The sequence below is a fragment of the Stomoxys calcitrans genome, chromosome 3, assembly GCF_963082655.1.
Source record: "Stomoxys calcitrans chromosome 3, idStoCalc2.1, whole genome shotgun sequence".
Lineage (NCBI taxonomy): Eukaryota > Metazoa > Arthropoda > Insecta > Diptera > Muscidae > Stomoxys > Stomoxys calcitrans.
This window is the reverse complement of record NC_081554.1, coordinates 109,806,922-109,826,293: the sequence shown is the minus strand read 5'-3', so window position 1 is coordinate 109,826,293 and position 19,372 is coordinate 109,806,922. Positions and strand designations below refer to the sequence as shown.

General features: G+C 38.7%; 2 long non-coding RNA genes across 12 annotated transcripts; one reads left to right on the top strand and one right to left on the bottom strand.

Moving 5' to 3' along the window:
- Positions 1–144: 144 nt before the first annotated feature.
- Positions 145–4,925, bottom strand: LOC106088832 (uncharacterized). 11 transcript variants are annotated; one of them, XR_001221517.2, is made up of 7 exons: positions 4,081–4,925; positions 3,643–4,019; positions 3,460–3,584; positions 3,322–3,398; positions 2,968–3,184; positions 2,854–2,911; positions 145–1,866 (listed from the first exon to the last, which is right to left on the bottom strand). It is a non-coding gene; the product is annotated as an uncharacterized LOC106088832 (long non-coding RNA). The 11 variants fall into 11 exon arrangements; XR_009397725.1 differs by having other exon boundaries at positions 145–1,053; positions 1,109–3,184; XR_009397727.1 differs by having other exon boundaries at positions 145–410; positions 1,109–3,184.
- On the top strand, positions 4,822–5,867 carry LOC131995970 (uncharacterized). The gene is made up of 2 exons (XR_009397719.1): positions 4,822–5,162; positions 5,236–5,867. It is a non-coding gene; the product is annotated as an uncharacterized LOC131995970 (long non-coding RNA).
- Positions 5,868–19,372: the final 13,505 nt, after the last annotated feature.

Below are 19,372 nucleotides of genomic sequence, written 5' to 3'. Positions count from 1 at the left end.
AGAAAGACTAAAGAAACATTAGCAGACTGACGATAATCCATTTGGTATACTTGGGGTCCTAACTCAAATAAATTCGCCTCTGCTCCAGTAAATCAAACCACTGAAGGAACCAATGGTAATAAAAACCAACAATAACAACAATAGTTAATCAAAACCAAGATGGTGTCCACCGATATTTATTTACAATGTTAATGTAAAAGCCCTTGTCGACTCCTTTAGGGATACAATTGGTACTGCCTCTTTCAAGGTAAAAAATATTAATAAAACTAAGAGCAAGATTTATTTCTCTGACCCATCTGTTCACTCCTCGATGATGGCGGTTATGCGAGATAAAGGAGTACACTCCTATTCTTTCACACCGAAAGAAATGAAACAAGTTTCCTTTGTTTTAAGAGGGCTTACTGCAAACACTGAAATAGATGACATTAAAGCTGAATTAAACGAGAAAATTCCAGATACTGTTGCCAATGTAGTGAAATACAAGACACTGAAAAATAATGATACTGGATCTCTGACATATCTACCATTGGAGGATTGCAGAATTAAATTGTCACTTGGGAAAAGCCAAAAAAGAAAGAGTCTGATATCCAATGCCATAGATGCCAGATGTGTGAAATGCGATCAAAATAATGGCCCAGGCGAGTGCCAATACAAGAGGGAAGATTCCGTGAATCCCTTTTGTAATAATTGCGGTGATACAGGCCATCCAGCGAATTGGCGTGGATGTCCGACTTACAAAAAGTACGCTGCTGCTCGCCAGCAAAGAATTGCAAAAGCGACTAAAGAAAAGGCTCAGGCTAGGGCAACGTAAATAGAGCTATGGACATGTCCATGAGAATGGCGGGGCAAACATTCTCAAGTCTTTTCCAATCCGGTTCTTCACTGCGAGATAATTTCCAGCAAAACAAGCCTCCTGTTATCGAACAGTTTCTGAAAATGGCTTCGCTGTTTCTAGAACCAGAGGAATTGACAATGGAACAAGAGGTTAACATATTCCCCTCTGAGTATTCGACTATGTCCAAACCCGAGGCCAAAACAGAATTTTTGAGCCTACTAAATAAAGTAAGAAATAATTATGGACCATAGGTTGCTTAATTTTGTAACTTACAATGTAATGTCTCTTCTTGAAGCCAGTCTCCAAATAGAGCTAACGAACATTCTCCAACGTAACAAAATAGATATGGGATTCATACAGGAGTGCAATCTGAAGAGAAAGAAGATAAAATTAGATGGATATAATTTCATCTATGACAACTCATCTACTGGAGTCGCCATTGTTGTTAAAAATCCGATTCAGTTTAACCGAATTTTCCTTAACGATCCTGGAATAGCTCAAATAGAATTTTTGAACAATAACGTCTGCAAGAAATATTTGATTGGATCGATTTACGTCCAATGTAATTATCAAAGTCATAAAATTGAGGCAGATCTTTCCAAAGTCACCCAAATTTACGGAAATTTTGATGGATTTATCCTGGGAGGTGACTTGAACTCAAAAAGTCAGACATGGGGAGATGCAACGGAAAATGCAAACGGTAGACTTTTGCGAAGATGATTAGAGGACAACAACCTTGACGTGGCTCGAATATGTGGCTCTACGTCATCATATCCAAATTGGTCTTCATTTTTGGACCATTTTCTTGTTAGCCCTCATCTCTTAAACGAAATAGTACCAAATTTTTTTTAACATCTTTACCATCATTCTCATATCATTTCCCAATCAAATTGTCCCTCCGTCTAGATCATCTCGAGGTCCTTATGAGAATTCCACGTACTTTTACATCATATAAGGATTAATACTGGAGCCATTTTATATAAGACATGGACTCAGCTTCTTGCCATATTATGCCTCTTTGCTCTTCCAACCTGGAAAATGAAGAAATAGATACATTAATTGATGATTTCAACTCTTCATTTAAAGGTATACATAATCGTCACACAAAGCAGGTTCAAATCCATAACAACAAATTTCCTCTTTCCGAAAAGGCTAAAAAGCTCTACAAAATTAAACATCTTTAGCAGAAAGAATAAAAATGATATTTCATCGTTCTGGAAATAGAACAAGTAGTGAGTACAAACTTCTTTCTTATCAGATACAACTGGTAAAAATAATAATAAAGGAAACTGTCAACATAGAACAAGCAGAAAAATTCGACAAAAAATTACAAACTATTAAACCTGGTCCATCCGCTTTTAAAAAGATTTACCAAATCACAGGGAAATCTAAATCACCTTTTTGTCAGCAAATTGTCCATGATAATAACATACTCAATAGTTCCGATATAGCCCAACAGTTCCGCGAGTTTAACTCGAACACATTCAGTAGAAGATTACCCCCACGTCCAGTTGAAGATTTCAATTCTAGGGTATTGAATTGCCATCCCCCGTCACATTTTTACATTTGATGACGAATTTAACGCCCTTCAAAATCAAGATAACTTCCATTTCACCGATACTGCAAAAATCAAAAGCATTATTAAATCTACGAATAATAAAAAATCGAGCGGCCTCGATGGAATTTCAAATTTTCTAATAAAGAGATTCCCCTACTCCACATTAAATTTACTCTCCTGCATTTTCAACAATTGCTTGAACAATGGATACTTTCCCATAGATTGGAAAGTGGCAAAAATAATCGCTATCAAAAAGAAAACTCATTCCATGACTCCAGCTGAATATCGTCCGATTTCTCTTCTGTCCAATGTCGGGAAATTGTTTGAACAATCATTAAGGAAAAAATTTAAAACAGTTTTGTGATTGAGCCAATATCCGATTTTCAATTTGGCTTTAGAAAAGCGCATTCAACACAACATGCTTGTGTTGTTGAAATTTCACAATGATATTGTTACTAACCTGTGAAACCAAACATGTACAATTGCTATTTCCCTTGACATTGAAAAAGCTTTTGATTCTGTAAATCACCAAGGCATTTTATACAAACTTATTGACCTTGAGTTGGATCCTTACCTGGTTAAAACAATACACAGTTTCTTTTCAATTCGAAGATTTTGTGTTGAGATCCAAAATATCTCTTCTGATATAGGACCTGTTAATAGTGGAGTACTGCAAGAAAGTGTGTTAGCTCCACATCTTTTTAATTTTTTCCTGCATGATTTTCCTCATACGACACATAACTCATAGCCAATTCTATATGCAAATCGCCCGCGATAAAGTCCTGCAACACCTTAGAATCATTAAGAATTATTATGAAACATGGGGCATAAAAATAAATGTCGACAAATGCAGAGCCATATGTATAAGGAATGCATCTGGAAAATGTCCTAAGTATGTGGTTCCACAAAGTAAGGAATTGAAAATTACCTTTGATGGAGTCCCAGTGGAATCCAAAATCAAATGCCCAGGCATTACTGAAGTTTAATACACATGCCCGGTCAACACTGTTAAAAGCAAAAGGAATTGTTGGTTTATTTACACATATCTTAAATAGCAGACACTTACCCCAACCCACAAAGTTGTTGCTATACAAAATGGCCATCAGACCTATGCTATCATACGGATTTCAAATATGGTTTACTGTTTCCCCATCAGTAGCCAAAGAGATGGAAATCTTCGAACGGAAAATCCTGCGAAAATGTATAAACAAGAATTACCAAAGCCGCACAAAAATATTCCAATAACTACATCTATAATACTTCTGGCCTTGAACCTGTATGCTGAATTCCATGAACATTCATCATGGGCACTGACAATGATACAGCCCGGCACAGCACGCCATGCTTTTACCTGAAAGCAGCACCTGGTTCCCATAGAGGATGAGGAAGAAAAACAGAAAAGGAAAATTTATACAAATTAGTAATAGAATTATTGTGAAATATATATATGAAGACTAATTTTTTCTAGTCCCACTGTGCGCCAATTGTTTAACTGTCCAGCTAGACCGATTCAATCTTCCCTCCTTAACAAATTCAAAGAAACGGTGTTGGGTTCAGCGTAGCTTTCCGATGAGGATGATTCCTTCAAAACACTTAAGAAACTTATAGTTGCTTTTTTCTTGATGTCTGTAAGGAAACAATGTTTGAAATTTTCAAGGTTTTTCCAATTACGCAAATTTGCACTTACCTTCTAATATAGAACAACCGACTTGAGGTAAAATTAAAACTTTATTTGTTGAGTTTTCTATAGCTAGCTGCTGCCATGAAACTTCTTTAAACGTAAATAAAAGTTAAACAAATTTAATAATTACCAATAAACAATATTTTTATTTTTTACTTACCTCTTTGACAAATTTTGGCGTTAGCTTTTGTATTTCCATGTAACGGCTGCTTTACACAAAACAAATATCTGCTGGCAAAAAAAGTCGCAGTAGAAATTTGCAGATTTTCTATTCTCCAACTGTCAAAATTTGGTCGCATTCAAGATATATTCATTTACAGGTAGTGGCAGTTGCCCAACAACAAAATGTTGAGTGCACTATTTTTCAAAATCAGTGATTAGTGCAACCCTGATTTCATGTATGTTACTAGTTCGCGCCATTTTTGGTGTTTGTGTGTGCTATGGTTCTTAACTATAATACACACACACACAACTAAAACTCGTTGACAGATAGTGCACTTCGCGAGAAAAAATTGTACTGAGCTGTTTACGGTACACTACCTGGTAGTTATGTCATGGTCTCATTTGTACAACAACCACAAATCATATGGTGCAATCTGCCATCTTGCCATCAAGCTGATCGAAGTTTTGCCAAAACAAACAAAGAAATTTGAAGGTGTACGTGTGCGTACATGAGCAGAGAATTCGGGAGAAGGAAGATAATAACAAAGAAAATACAAACAAAAATCTGACATGTTAATACCGTCAAACCTGGCCGGCTGTTTGCGTGAGACCACCTTTTAAAATCCGCCTTGGTTCAGACCAAAGGGGTTTTGAACAAACGATTCGTTTTCCCTTTATAATGCAATACGACTCGTTTGCCACAAAAACAATTCATTCGATGTATGTAAGCCCAAATAAATGTCATATAATAAAAATCAAATCTCTACCAAAAATTTTAAAATAAATCAAAATTTTACAGACATATCTAGAAAAAATAAATCTTAACAATAAGCCATCATAAAATTTTAATTGTGCAAAAAAATTAAATTTGCAAAAATTTGGTTTGAAAGGATGAGACGTTTTCCAAAACCAATGAAGCAAAGCAAGTCAGTTTAGACATAGCATTAATTTACTTCACATATATTGATCAAATTAACACTAGAAGAGTCTCCTTAGCAGGTGGTATAGGGCAGTGCCTTTTCTTAATCGGTGTCGCATTCCCCGTATCGATGTGGTGATCTATCAGGTGTGTCCTGCCCAGGCCTGATTTCGAAAAGGAGGGAAAGTCAACTTAAACCTCTCCACCATCAAACTCTGCCTTGGATCCTAAATGTGGGCATTACTATCTACAACGCAACCTGGATCAGAAATCTCCAATACAACAAACTTGTCAAATCCGAAGAGAATCCAGAAATCAAAACCCAAGTAAAGAGTCTGACTTAAATCGGGGGCAATGTATTGTACAAAGTCAGGGTTCTCGTCTGACCTTTATATGAAACCTCGGTCTGAATTCTTCTTACTACGCGCAAAAAAGTACCATTAGCAACATCAAATGAAGATTTGAATCAAAAATTCCAAAAAACGAGAACCAATACGCTGATACTGGATCAACTGTCAATCACGATGTAGTTCATCTGTCAAGTGAAATCCGTCCGTGCCATCTATAAGTCCGGAACCCCGGTCACTTAAGCGAAAGTTTTTTCCATTACTGTTAGGGCAGTTGGAAATATTGTTGTTGTAATACTTTTTATTTATGCATCCACAAAAACTTTTTTTACACCCAGGGTAAATACAAAAACTCAGAAGTTTGACGATCGCGTTTATTTTACGTAAGAGAATGACTTGTTACACAGCGACTGTGGTTGTGCTCTCAATGGGCGTCCCGAAATGTATATTTTCCCTAGATGAAAAAACAAGTTATGACAAAACAAACGCATTTCGGCAATTTTTATACCCTCCACCATAAGATGGGGGGTATACTAATTTCGTCATTCTGATTGTAACTACTCGAAATATTCGTCTGAGACCCCATAAAGTACATATATTCCTGATCGTCGTGAAATTTTATGTCGATCTAGCCATGTCCGTCCGTCCGTCCGTCTGTCTGTCGAAAGCACGCTAACTTCCGAAGGAGTTAAGTTAGCCGCTTGAAATTTTGCACAAATACTTCTTATTAGTGTAGGTCGGTTGGTATTATAAATGGACCATATCGGTCCATGTTTTGATATAGCTGCCATATAAACCGATCTAGGGTCTTGAGTTCTTGAGCCTCTAGAGTGCTAAATTCTTATCCGATTGGAATGAAATTTGGCACGACGTGTTTTGTTACGATATTCAACAATTGTGCCAAATATGGTTCAAATCGGTCCATAACCTGGTATAGCTGTCATATAAACCGATCTTGCGTCTTGACTTCTTGAGCCTCTAGAGGGCGCAATTCTTATCCAATTTGAATGAATTTTGGCACGTAGTATTTTGTTATGATATCCAACAACTGTGCCAAGTATGGTTCAAATCGGTCCATAACCTGATATAGCTGCCATATAAACCGATCTGGGGTCTTGACTTCTTGAGCCTCTAGAGTGCGCAATTCTTATCCGATTGGAATGAAATTTGGCACGACGTGTTTTGTTACGATATCCAACAACTGTGCTAAGTATGGTCCAAATCGGTCTATAACCTGATGTAGCTGTCATATAAACCGATCTTGGGTCTTGACTTCTTGAGCCTCTAGAGGGCGCAATTCTTATCCAATTTGAATGAATTTTGGCACGTAGTGTTTTGTTATGATATCCAACAGCTGTGCCAAATATGGTTCAAATCGGTACATAACCTGATATAGCTGTCATATAAACAGATCTGGGGACTTGACTTCTTGAGCTTCTAGAGGGCTCAATTTCTATCCGATTTGGCTGAAATTTCGCAAGACGTTTTTTATTGTTACTTTCAACAACTATGTCAAATAAAGTACAAGTCGGTTCATAACCTGATATAGCTGCCATATGAACCGATCTGGGATCTTGACTTCTTGAGCTTCTAGAGGTCGCAATTATTATCCGATTTGCCTGAAATTTTATACGACGGATTCTCTCATGACCATTAACATACGTGTTTATTATGGTCTGAAAAGGTCTATAGGCCGATACAGCTCCCATATAAATCGATCTCTCTATTTTACTTCTTGAGCCCACAAAGGGCGCAATTCTTATTCGAATTGGCTGACATTTTACACAGGTCTCCAACATATAATTTAATTGTGGTCCAAACCGGACCATATCTTGATATCGCTCTAATAGCAGAGCAAATCTTTTCTTATATCCTTTTTGTTGCCTAAGAAGAGATGCCGGGAAAAGAACTCGACAAATGCGATCCATGGTGGAGGGTATATAAGATTCGGCCCGGCCGAACTTAGCACGCTTTCACTTGTTTCCGTTGGTTTTTTTTATATGGAGTTTCAACGTGAAAAACGAATATAGTACCGGCCTTTACAGGATAATTCTTGCGGAGCGAAAAAACAAAACGTCTGCTCCACTCAACGGTTCAAACAAAAAAATCTGTAAATATTTTCGAAGATGACTTTATTAGGGTCCCAGTTCACACCAACAACCTTTCCTGTGTCTTCCAGCCCTTTTGGCTTTTGTTTTTGCGAGATGATGAACGATTGCCTCATTGTTTTTAGATCAATTTCGGATGCGGAATCCAGCAGCGGCATGAGTTAATTTCACATGTGATGCCAACTCGATCGCCTCTTCTTTACTGTCTAAGCTGTCGATAAAATCATCAACATACTGATTTTGTTGTATGGCCTCCACCACGCATATGTGTTCTTATATTGTTCAGCATTGCTATGCATGGAGCACTTGAAATTCCAAATGTTAATGCACGCATTACATAGACGCTTGGTTTGTCATGTCGATCGTTTTTGTCCCACCACAGGAACCTTTCGGTGTGCATGTCGCTTTCTCTTACATTTATTTGGTGGAACATTTCTGCTATATCGCCGCAGACGACAATTTTCACCACACGGAAATTAAGTAAAACATCAATTAATTATTTCAGCAGGTCAGGTCCAATTTGTATTTAGTCATTGAGACATAGCCCATTAGTTTTGGCAAAGGCACCGCCAACCATTCTAATTTTTTCTGGTTTGTTAGAGTTTTTATTAAAAATATTGGTAAATGCCATACACGTTCAATTGGTTTGCTTAAATTTTCTGCAGATCACTTTTTGGCATAACCTTTTTTAATTAAATTGTCTACTTGGTCTTGCAGAACGTTTTTTAAAGTTGGATCTTTTGGGAACTTCTTGGTAAGACACATGAGTCGCTTATGTGCATTATCGTAACTTTTTCCCAATTTACTCACTTGATTGTTCCACAACAAGCCCACTTTGCATCGTTCATCTACTTTTGACACGTAGTGTTTAGAGTCTTCGACTGACATTAGCTACTTACGTATTGGTTCATTTAGATTAAATTGGTCTTTTGCCATTTGATGCAATTGATTGTAATTCTTCTGGCAATCACATTGTACAATTAAGTGGTAGTGTCATTAGGAAAACAATAAAACTCTATCCACAACGAAACTACCTTGAGTGGCAAATACCGTAAATTGAAATGCCAAAGTGGTTTTAGAAATAAACTGTATTTTACAACTTATCTTCTTCAAATGTGTTTTATATTTGTATTTTCATCATTATAATTCCGGTTTGTTGCTTATGTGTGAAATATCGGATCAAGTAGAACCTCTTTTTAGGATTTTAGAAAAAAAATCACAGATGTGTTAGCAAACCTTTGACATTTAGATTTACTGAAAAGTCAAAACATAATTAAAAAAAAAATTCTAAGTAGTTTGCATGACATCACTATATAACTCACAATGTGACAATGTGACAATCACAGGAATGGATATTAGTAACCTGTTTATGGATGTCGAACAAAAGTCCAGACGAACAAACAACAATCGCTGGAAATCGAATGTGCTAAGTGCCTATGACGCCCGATATGACAAAGCAAATTATTGACGCCTTTAAATAACCAATGTCCTTCCTGTTCCTGTGTCGATCAGAAGCTTAGCGAGGATTACCACTTCCACATACAGACATGTGGCTATAACAACAGCAACGAGTAACAAAGAAACAATTTTTACTTTTGGAGCTCCTAGAGTATTTAATTTGTGTTCAAATTTGCAGAAGTACCCTTAAAGGAGATCTCAGTAAATTCTTATATACAATCATTTTTGGCCCCGTATTTTTATCATAGAATCTTTGGTGGCCACTTAAGGTTCTTTAATGCTGAAATTTGTATAATTTCACTTGCTTTTTGCTTTGCATTTTTGCAAAAAAAATTTCGATTGAAAGCAAATTTCCAAGTGACTGGTTTTGACATTTCTTTCGCATTGTTGACAACTGTTACGATATACATAAGCCCATTTTTGTATGGGAATGCTTACGTTTTGTTTGACTTGTCTTTCGATAAATTTTTTCAGTTAAAATGAGCTACACAAACCGAAATCAGTTTTTTTTCGTTTGCAGGCCAAACGAACGCGTTCGAGGTCGACAAACAGACTATGAGAAATGCGCGTCGATGATTACCACCATTGGGATCTTGGATGGTCCACCCCAGTCTCGTCTTCGTTGCTATAGGTTGTTCCACATATCTTCTCGCATCTTTATCGGCACTGCTACTCTCCAGTTGTCTGAACCTATCAGTATCGTTGGTTTTGTGCTTTTATATGATTTTATGGGCAAACCTGATAATTCCTAATAATTTGTCCATCTCAAATAACTGCATTGGAAGGTCTAACTTCGACACTGTACACCGTTGAAAGTGAATTTTGCACCATTTTCTGCATTTGAAATGTTAATAGACGTTTGAATTGAAGTTTTATCCGTTCGGGAAGTTTCGCCGGTCCAATTTTAACAAATTGGTTTGTTTGCACCTTTAAGCTCGAACGAATCGAATAAGTTCTTTTCCATTAATGTTACGGACGAACCTTCGCCAAGGAATGCAAATGCGTTAATGTATTCGTTTTTCTCTTTAGTCTAATGAGCAAAATCCAGAACAGTGAATGTTAATTTTTGTAGCGTATCACACTACCAACGGCTTCACTATTTCGTCGTTGAGAGGACTGTAGCTGGCTGTACGAGCAGGCGGTGATGTTTAGCGTGACAGCCACCGATTCCGCACTCCTTATTTATAAAAACTTTTTTCTGTGCTTTTTTAATCATGGCGGCACAAATTATTGCTCTTGATAACATTCCACTTTTCATCTAGTGGCAAACCTTTAAATTCATCACATAGCGACACCTTATGTTTTCACACACAAAACACTTTGGACTAACTTGTAGTTTATTTTGCTTTTGCTCGCTGGGATTGTAGATACAACAAACTCCACTCACTAAATGTTTTCAAAATTGTCAATTTAGCCTTTTCCTAGTTTAATTTATTTTGGCTGGAGAGCTTGTTTATTAACTCCAGAGGTCCGTGGACTTTTTAACAGAGCACGTCTTAAAAAAGCGAAAGTTTATTGGGATGTGTATTACACACCGCTCAAGGAATATAATAAGATTACCAGAGTGGCAAAACGTGCCTCCTGGAAGCTTTTCTGCGAACAGGTCGATAGCGTTAATGATGCTGCCAAGATAAGAAAAATTTCTCTCAAAAAACCCATTTCCAGACTAAATTTTGGTAGACGACATTGGAGTGAGAGCAGGGACAAAGGAGAACATATTGAGGATTTTGATGAAAATCATTTTCCACAGTATACTACGGGACTTACGGAGACACCGGAATTTTGGAATAATGGTTTTGATCGAAGGTTTATAATTACGGAATTTATGGCGAAGGAATTCTTGAGGAGCTTCAATCCATTTAAGTCACCCGGACCTGATGGAATATTTCCGGCGTTACTACAGAAAGAGGCAGACTATCGGGGGGCCCAACTGACAATATTTTCACAGCGTGAGTGGGACTTGCATATAATCCGAAATCCTAGTAAGAGACACCAAAGGCCCACAGACCTATAAGCCATACGTCCTTTCTACTCAAAACATGGAACGTATTGTGAATACCATGATAAAGAATAGCATGTCCAGCGAACTACTTAAATACAAACAGCATGCCTATGCCAAGGGAAGGTCAATGGAGACTGCCCTGCATGAGGTTGTGCATAAAATAGAAGAACCCTTCGATGCAAAAATGTATACACTGTCGGTATGCATTGACATCGAGGGGGCTTTTAACAATGTGCGGAGCGACGCACTGATCCAATCCTTAGACCAGTACCGGGTGGACCCGGTCCTTAGAGACTGGATAAACCATACGCTAACGAACAGGTGGATAAATTGTGTCCCATGGCATAAATATAAGGGAGAAAGTGGCACATGTCACGCCACCGGGGGGCATTTTATCGCCACTCCTATGGGTGACCACCATTAATGACCCATTACGAATGCTGACGGTGGAGGGATCTGAATCCTCACAGATGTTACAATACATCTAATGGGTAAGGATCTGAACCATCTATGCAGAAGGGTCTTGCATATGGCATATGACTGTTAACCCAGAGAAGTCTGAAATATGCCTGTTCACAAGGAAGTCGAAAGTGGGCCAATTTGACGCACCACGTCTCCTCAATAAAACGATTTCGATATCTGACAAGGTCAAATACTTAGGTGTGATCTTGGACAGGAAACTAAATTTGAAGTTTCACATTCAGGCTCACAGATGTTTGGCACTATGTAGACGGGTTGTAGGCTCGAAACGGGATCTGAATCCGAGGATTGTCCACTGGCTGTACAGGAGAGTGATATGACCAATATTTACTTACTCCTCAGTAGTTTGGTGGACTGCCATGGAGTAAAAGTGCAACATAAGGACCATACAACAAGTTCAGAGAACATGTTGTCTTGGCATAAGCGGAGTGATGAGGACCACGCCCACTAGGGCACTGGAGACTGTACTAAATTACCGACCCATTGACATACAGATTAAGTGTGAGGCAGCCACTGCGGCTACGAGACTTAAGGCGATGGGAGAATTGATTGTGGTGGGGAGGGGGGCAGGTCATACCATCGCGGACTAATCGAGGCAACGATAGGAAACCTGGAAGGAAGGTAAGAGGTTTCCGATCGGATACCTGTGATGAACCTTGAGGTCGAGTGCAATGCATTGCTACCAGCGGCATGGTCGTGGATTGACGGAACCCTAAGATTGCCATCTGGAATCCGATCGTGAAAAGACGAGGCTATTACTGAAAGGAAGTAAGAAGGAGGTCATTATAGCTATTGGTATCATAACGGGACACATAGGACTACGAGCTCACTTATTTATAATCGGTGCAGCAAGTTATAGCATGTGTAGGGCATGTAGGGAAGGTGATAAGACGTTGGAGCATTTCCTTTGTCATTGACCGGCTTTCGCGTCTGACAGATACCGGCACTTAGGTGGGGACACAATACCAGACATGAACCAACTTAGGAGCGGGGAATGGAAAACAAATACGGATTTTGTAAGTAGCACGAACTTCTCTACTTAGATTTTGTTTTTCGAGGTTACTTTTTTAGTTCTTAAAGCACACAACAAGCCGATTACTGGCTTAGGTGAATGTCTATAGTTACATGGGACCGATTAATATCTGCACCCTCTTTTCAACCTAACATAACTCCTTTAGCAGCATCGGATTATTCATGTGTGCTTCCATTTTGTAAACTTTCTTGGTTGAGTTAATTTTTTTTCACAAAGCGGATATTCAATCAATCTTCTTGCCCTTTCAACAACTTTTTCCAAAATATGTTCTGGTCGCCAAAAACACATTCTTAGTGTTTGAATTATTTCGGGCACCGTCGCAGGCAGCAGAGGTTGGTTTTTCCATTTCCTTTGCTTCGCCCGTTTAAGCGCGGCAAGAAATGCATTGACATATCTTTGACGAAATTTTCGTTACCGGTACCTTACTGAAAATTTCGCTTGCAGGTACGCAGTTCAAATGATTTGGTTTTTGCCATTTCCTTTGCTTCGTCCATTTAAGCGCGGCATGTTACCGGTACCGTTACCGAAAATTTCGCTTGCAGGTACGCAGTTCAAATTATTTGGTTTTTGCCATTTCCTTTGCCTCGCCCGTTTAAGCGCGGCATGAACTTCTAGCGAAATTTTCGGTTCCATAAGAAATGCATTGACATATCTTAGACGAAATTTTCGTTGCCGGTACCGTTACCGAAAATTTCGCTTGCAGGTACGTAGTTCAAATGAAATTTTCTTTGCGTAACAGGGTGACATAATAAGCATTGGTGAATTTTTCTTGAAACTACGAGTGAAATGTAATATAATGTAATAATGTAATGATTTTTATTGAGTCTTTTTATTTTCGATTACATTGGGATGTATTGTTTCGATTATTGATTACTTTAAACAAACTTAGATCTATTGTTGTTCTAATCTTATATATAAAAATCAATTTGTGTTTGTTTGTAGGTTTGTTTGTTTGTATGTTTGTACCCAGTGGTGAAAATAGGGTACTAAATTTTTTGATATCTGAAGGGGGGGGCGGACCTTCCCCCTTACCCTAATTTGCAGAAACGCTAGATCTCGGAGATGGGTGGTGCGATTTAAGCGAAATTTTGTGTGCTCTCATATAGTACCCTAAAAATAAAAATTTGGTATCAAAATTTCGGATGGGGTACCTAGGGTGACCGCCCCACCCTAAAACCTACCAAACATACATTTAGACCAATCAAAACAATATGGGACTCAAATGAAAGATATTAGGATAAGAAAACGTATCTGATATCCAATTGTCGGACCAAGTGCTAGGGGAACCACCCCAAGCCCCAAAACACCCATAAATCGGAGATATTTACCGACCATGGCAATATTGGATTCAAATGAATGGTATTTGCGAGTAGAATACGAATCTGATATCCAAATGTGAGACCACGCTCTGGGAGTCCACCCCTTCCCCAAAACACCCCCCAAACAGGACTTATTTACTAACCATGGGAATATGGGACTTAAATAAAAGGTATTTGAGTGTAGAATTAGAATCTGATATCCAAATATGGGACCAAGTGTTTGGGGGCCGCCTCTCCCCAAAAACCTCCCCCAAAGTGGACACATTTACGACCATAGCCACATGGGGCTCCAATGAAAGGTCTTTTGCAGTAAAGCACAAATCTAATATCAATATTCCGGAAAAGTGTCTATGGAGCCACTCCACCCCCACAACACCACCCCACTCCCACAACACCACCAACCCCCAAAACAGCCCTAAATTGGACACATTTACCGATCATGGCAATATGGGACTCAAATGAAAGGTATTTGTGAGTAGAATACGAATCTGATATCCAAATGTGGGACCACGTTTCTGGGGGTTCACCCCTTCCCCAAAACACCCCCAAACAGGACTTATTCACTGACCATGGGAATATGGGGCTTAAATAAAAGGTATTTGAGTGGAGAATTAGAATCTGATATCCAAATATGGGACCAAGTGTTTGGGGGGCCGCCTCTCACCAAAAACATCCCCAAAGCGGATAAATTTACGACCATACCCATATGGGGCTCAAATGAAAGGTCTTTGGGAGTAAAGCACGAATCTGATATCAATATTTGGGAAACAATACCCAAATAGTAAGAATATGCAGACTTTTGCAATATGAGACTCAAATAAGAGGGGTTTTAGAGTGGAACACGAATGTATATTTCCAAGGCCAACTCACTGAGTGGCGCCCATCCCCCAAAACACCCCCCAAGCCGGTCACGTTTGCCGAATATGGAAATATAGGGCTCAAATTAAAGGTATTTGGGAGTAGACTACGTATCTGATATAAACATTAGGGACCGACTATCTAAGGGACATCCCACCTCCATAAGAACCCCTAAATAGGATGTATTTGCTCACCAAGACAATTTGGGTCGTAAGGAGAGTGGAACTAAATATTTATAGTTTTTAGGACCAATACCCCAAACCGTACATATTTGCTGACTTTTTCAATAAGGAGTTTCATTGATATTAGAAAACGAATTTGATATCCAATTTTGAGACCAATGGCAAAATGGAGTTCAAATAAATGATATATAGATATATGAGAATTGAACACGTTGCTGATATATTTCCGGGCATAGTGTTTGTTAAATGAAAGGTATTGGGGGGTAGAGCAAGAATTGATACTTACTTTAGGGACCAATTTTCTGGGGTCAACTCCTTTCACAAAATACCCCACAAACAGCAATTTTTTACTGACCATCGCAATATGGGGCTCAAATAAAGGTATTTGGGAGTAGAATACGAATTTGATAACCAAATTTAGGACCATGTACCGATCGGCTGAACCGATTTTCTTTAAATTTTCACAGATGGTGCATAATGACCCCGTGGTGAAAATAGGGTACTACATTTTTTGATAACTGAAGGGGGAGGCGGACCCTTACCCTAATTTTCGGAAAGGCCAGATCTCGGAGATGGTTGGTGCAATTTAAGCGAAATTTTGTGTGCTCTCATATAGTACCCTAAAAATAAAGGGGAGGGGGACCGCCCCACCCTAAAACCTACCAAACATATATTTAGACCAAACACGACAATATGGGACTCGAATGAAAGGTATTTAGGATAAGAAAACGTGTCTGATACCCAATTGTCGGACCAAGTGCTAGGGGGACCACCCCAAGCCCCAAAACACCCCTAAATCGCACATTTTTACCGAAGTATTTTCCGACTATTGCAATATGAGGCTCAAATAAGAGGGTTTTAAAGTGGAACACGAATCCAATATTCTTTAAAGTGGAACACGAATCCAATATATTTTCAAGGCCAACTCATTGAGTGGCAGCCCATCCCCTAAAACACCCCCAAGCTGGCCATGTTTGCCGACTATGGAAATACGGGGCTCATATTAAAGGCATATGGGAGTAGACCACGTATCTGATATCAACATTAAGGGCCAACTGTCTAGGGGACGTCCCGCCGCCATACAACCCCCAAATAGGACGTATTTGCTCACCAAGACAATTTGGGTCTTAAAGAGAGGGGAACAAAATATTCATAGTTTTTAGGGCCAATACCCCATACCGGACATATTAGCTGACTTTTGCAATAAGGAGTTTAATGAGATTAGAAAACGAAATTGATATCCAATTTTGAGGGCAATGGCAATATGGGGTTCAAATAAATAAGGGCTTAGTGTTTGGTGGACCACCCCAATCCCCAAAACACCTCTAAATCGGGCATATTTACCGACCATGTCAATGTGGAGTCTAAATGAAAGTTATTGGGGGGGTAGAGCAAGAATTGATACCCATTTTCGGGACCAATTTTTTGGGTCTAGCCCTTTCCCAAAATACCCCACAAACCATTTTTTTTGCGACCATCGCAATATGGGGCTCAAATAAAGGTATTTGGGAGTAGAATACGAATTTGATATCAAAATGTAGGACCATGTATTTAGGGCATCATCCCTTTCCCAAAACACCCTCAAAGTGAAAAATTTTTCGACCATGCCAATATGTGGCTCAAATGAAAGGTATTTGAGATTAGAAAACGAGTTTGATAACCTATTTTGGGACCATGTGTTTTGGGGACTCCTCATCCTGTAAACTCCTCTTAAGCCAATGGCAATATGGGGTTTAAATAAATGGTATTGTATGATATTTTTTCAGGGCCAAGTATCTGGGGAACCACCTCTCCTCCGATAACACCACTAAATCAGACATCATGAGAATATCGGGCTGAAATGAAGTATTTTAAGAATGGAGTACACCTTACATTCAAACTTAAATTCGTAGACCAATAAAGATCATATGGTATTCAGATAAAGGCACTTATATTGTTAAACTGTTAGTCAAGTTAGCATGGTATTTCACTAAAAGATCTTTAGTTGTCGAAAATAAACATTCCAATGAGATTTTTGTTTCATATAAAGTAAAAGAAGGCGCAGCGGAGCGTGCCCGGGTCGGCTAGTTTTAAATAAAACTCTATTTACCTTCCAAAGTTGTAAATATTTAACGGCCTTCAATCGGGTTTGAGATTTCTCCTTCTCTATATATCTAACAAAGGGAAATAGACAAAAGTATTTAAAATAAAACTATTTGCCTTCCACTATTGGACAAATTTGGGGGCCTTTTGCCGGGTTTAAGATTTTCTCCTCCTTCATATGTCCAACAGTGGGAAATAGCAAAAGTATTTTAAATAAAACTATTTTCCTTCCAAAGTTTTTGTAAAAAAGCGTGATTTTTTGGAACATTTTTTTTTGTAAATATGTTTTTGTTTTAATTTAGAATCCTTCTAGAGCTTAAATTCTTGAATAATCGTAATCTACTCGTTCTTTCCATTAGTTTGATACTAATATTGCCGGGTCAAAATTTTGATTTGATTCATTTGATTTTTTGCTAACTACCTCGTAAAATAAACTTCAACCAAATGGAGGACGAAAAATTAATAGAGTTAATGAAAAAAACGAGGCGCTTCACAATAAAAAAAGCTTGGGTTTGAAAAATAAAGAGAGCAATGGACAGGTAGGTGATTGCTTTTTCTATGGGCAAATCAGGTAAGTTTTTTTTTAATGCTCTAACCAAGCTTTATTCATTTACAGGTAGTGGCAGTTGCCCAACAACAAAATATTGAGTGCACTATCTGTCAAAATCAGTGATTAGTGCAACTCTGATTTTGTGTATGTTACTAATTCGCACCATTTGTCATTGTTTGTGTTTTATGGTTCAACCAAAACTTGTTGGCAGATAGTGCACTCGTGAGAAAAAATGTACTCAGCTGTTGACGGTACACTACCTGGTATTTATGTCATAGTTTTAACGTCCGCTGGAAAAAAAGTGTACTCTAATATTTCAAAGGGGTTGCCTCTGAGGTCTCCCCACCGAAAACCTTCCAGGAGAACAAGGCAATGTGGCACTTAACTGAAAGACGTTTAGAAGAGGTGTAGCCCTTTGACATAGAAATATGGAGTTAAGTTTCTGAATTTCTACCCTTGCCATAAATATACATTTTGCCGGATCGTGTTAAACGCTTTCGCTTAAACGAAAGGAATAAACAAATTCTGACGTTATTAGATCAGAAATAATAATTTGATTTGTGATGTGTTTGGTCGTACATGCTGTTCGTCTTCCAATTGTTAAAGCTTCCTCCATGGAATATACCTCTAATAGCGAACACCGGGGATAATGCCCGGCACGATATAACTATGAGCTCCGATCTCTGTGGTGTTCATTTTTATCCCGAAAAGCTTAGCTGGGCTCTACTTAGCTGTAACTACTGTCGCGTATCGAGAGGTGAATCTTAGTGATAAGCCATTCAACGCCGGCTCATGCTTAAATAACTTATGTTTCTGTGATTCTCCATATGATAAGGCGAGTTACGTTCCCGCTGCCATCGGTCCTATAGAAGAACGAGCTTACGAACACGTAGTTGTTGTAGCATTATGTTGTGTTCTATCTTTCGTCTGCTTGGTTCTGTTGAATATCCAGCTCCAGGATCACAAAACTGACGAGACCTCACTGGCGCTGCATAACTTACCACTGAGCGGCCAATTGCTTTGTACGTGGATAACAAAGTTTTTTTGTCAGCACCCCAAGTGCTGCCGGCAAATGACTTGAGGACCTGGCTTCTATTTCTGACCTTACGGCAAATTTCAGTCGCATATGAGGAGAATGTGTAATGGTCGGAATCATTACTCTATCGACTATCACATTCAGCTCATTACTCACTCCATGCGTGTATGTAGTGAACAATGTGGCTGAAAATTTGGTGGCAGATATCTCTTGCAGTGAAATAAGAGGTAGACGTTTAACCTACCGCAGATATCATTAATGAGTGGGGGACCTGATGCCATGATCGTACAATCGTCCGCATATAATTCGATCTCTATGACTTCTGGTGGGGTGGATTAGAGGATAGGTAGAGGTTAAGCAGAACCAGAGATATTTATGTGTCGTGAACGAGCTTACTCATCTTTAGGAGTTTGGCAAGTATTGCTATTTCTAACTGCAACTGTGGCCACAACAACAAAATGTATTGCTCTAATAAATTTCCACTGCACATGTGACAAATGTGTGCATGTTGTTTGCTGAGGATCGTAAGGAGGAAATTCAACACGTGAAAACTCACAGGAATGTGGGATGCCCGTTAACACGTTATGTCGAAATTAATACTTTTTGAAAGATATAACTTGTTTGTCTCTTATAATTGAGACATTAAATACGATCCTTTTCGTTTTTTTGGAACTTTCCACACACGCACATGTTAGCATGCCAGCCTATGACATCATAATTTAGCATAGTACCAAGCCTTTTGTTGTTGTTGTAGCAGTTTAT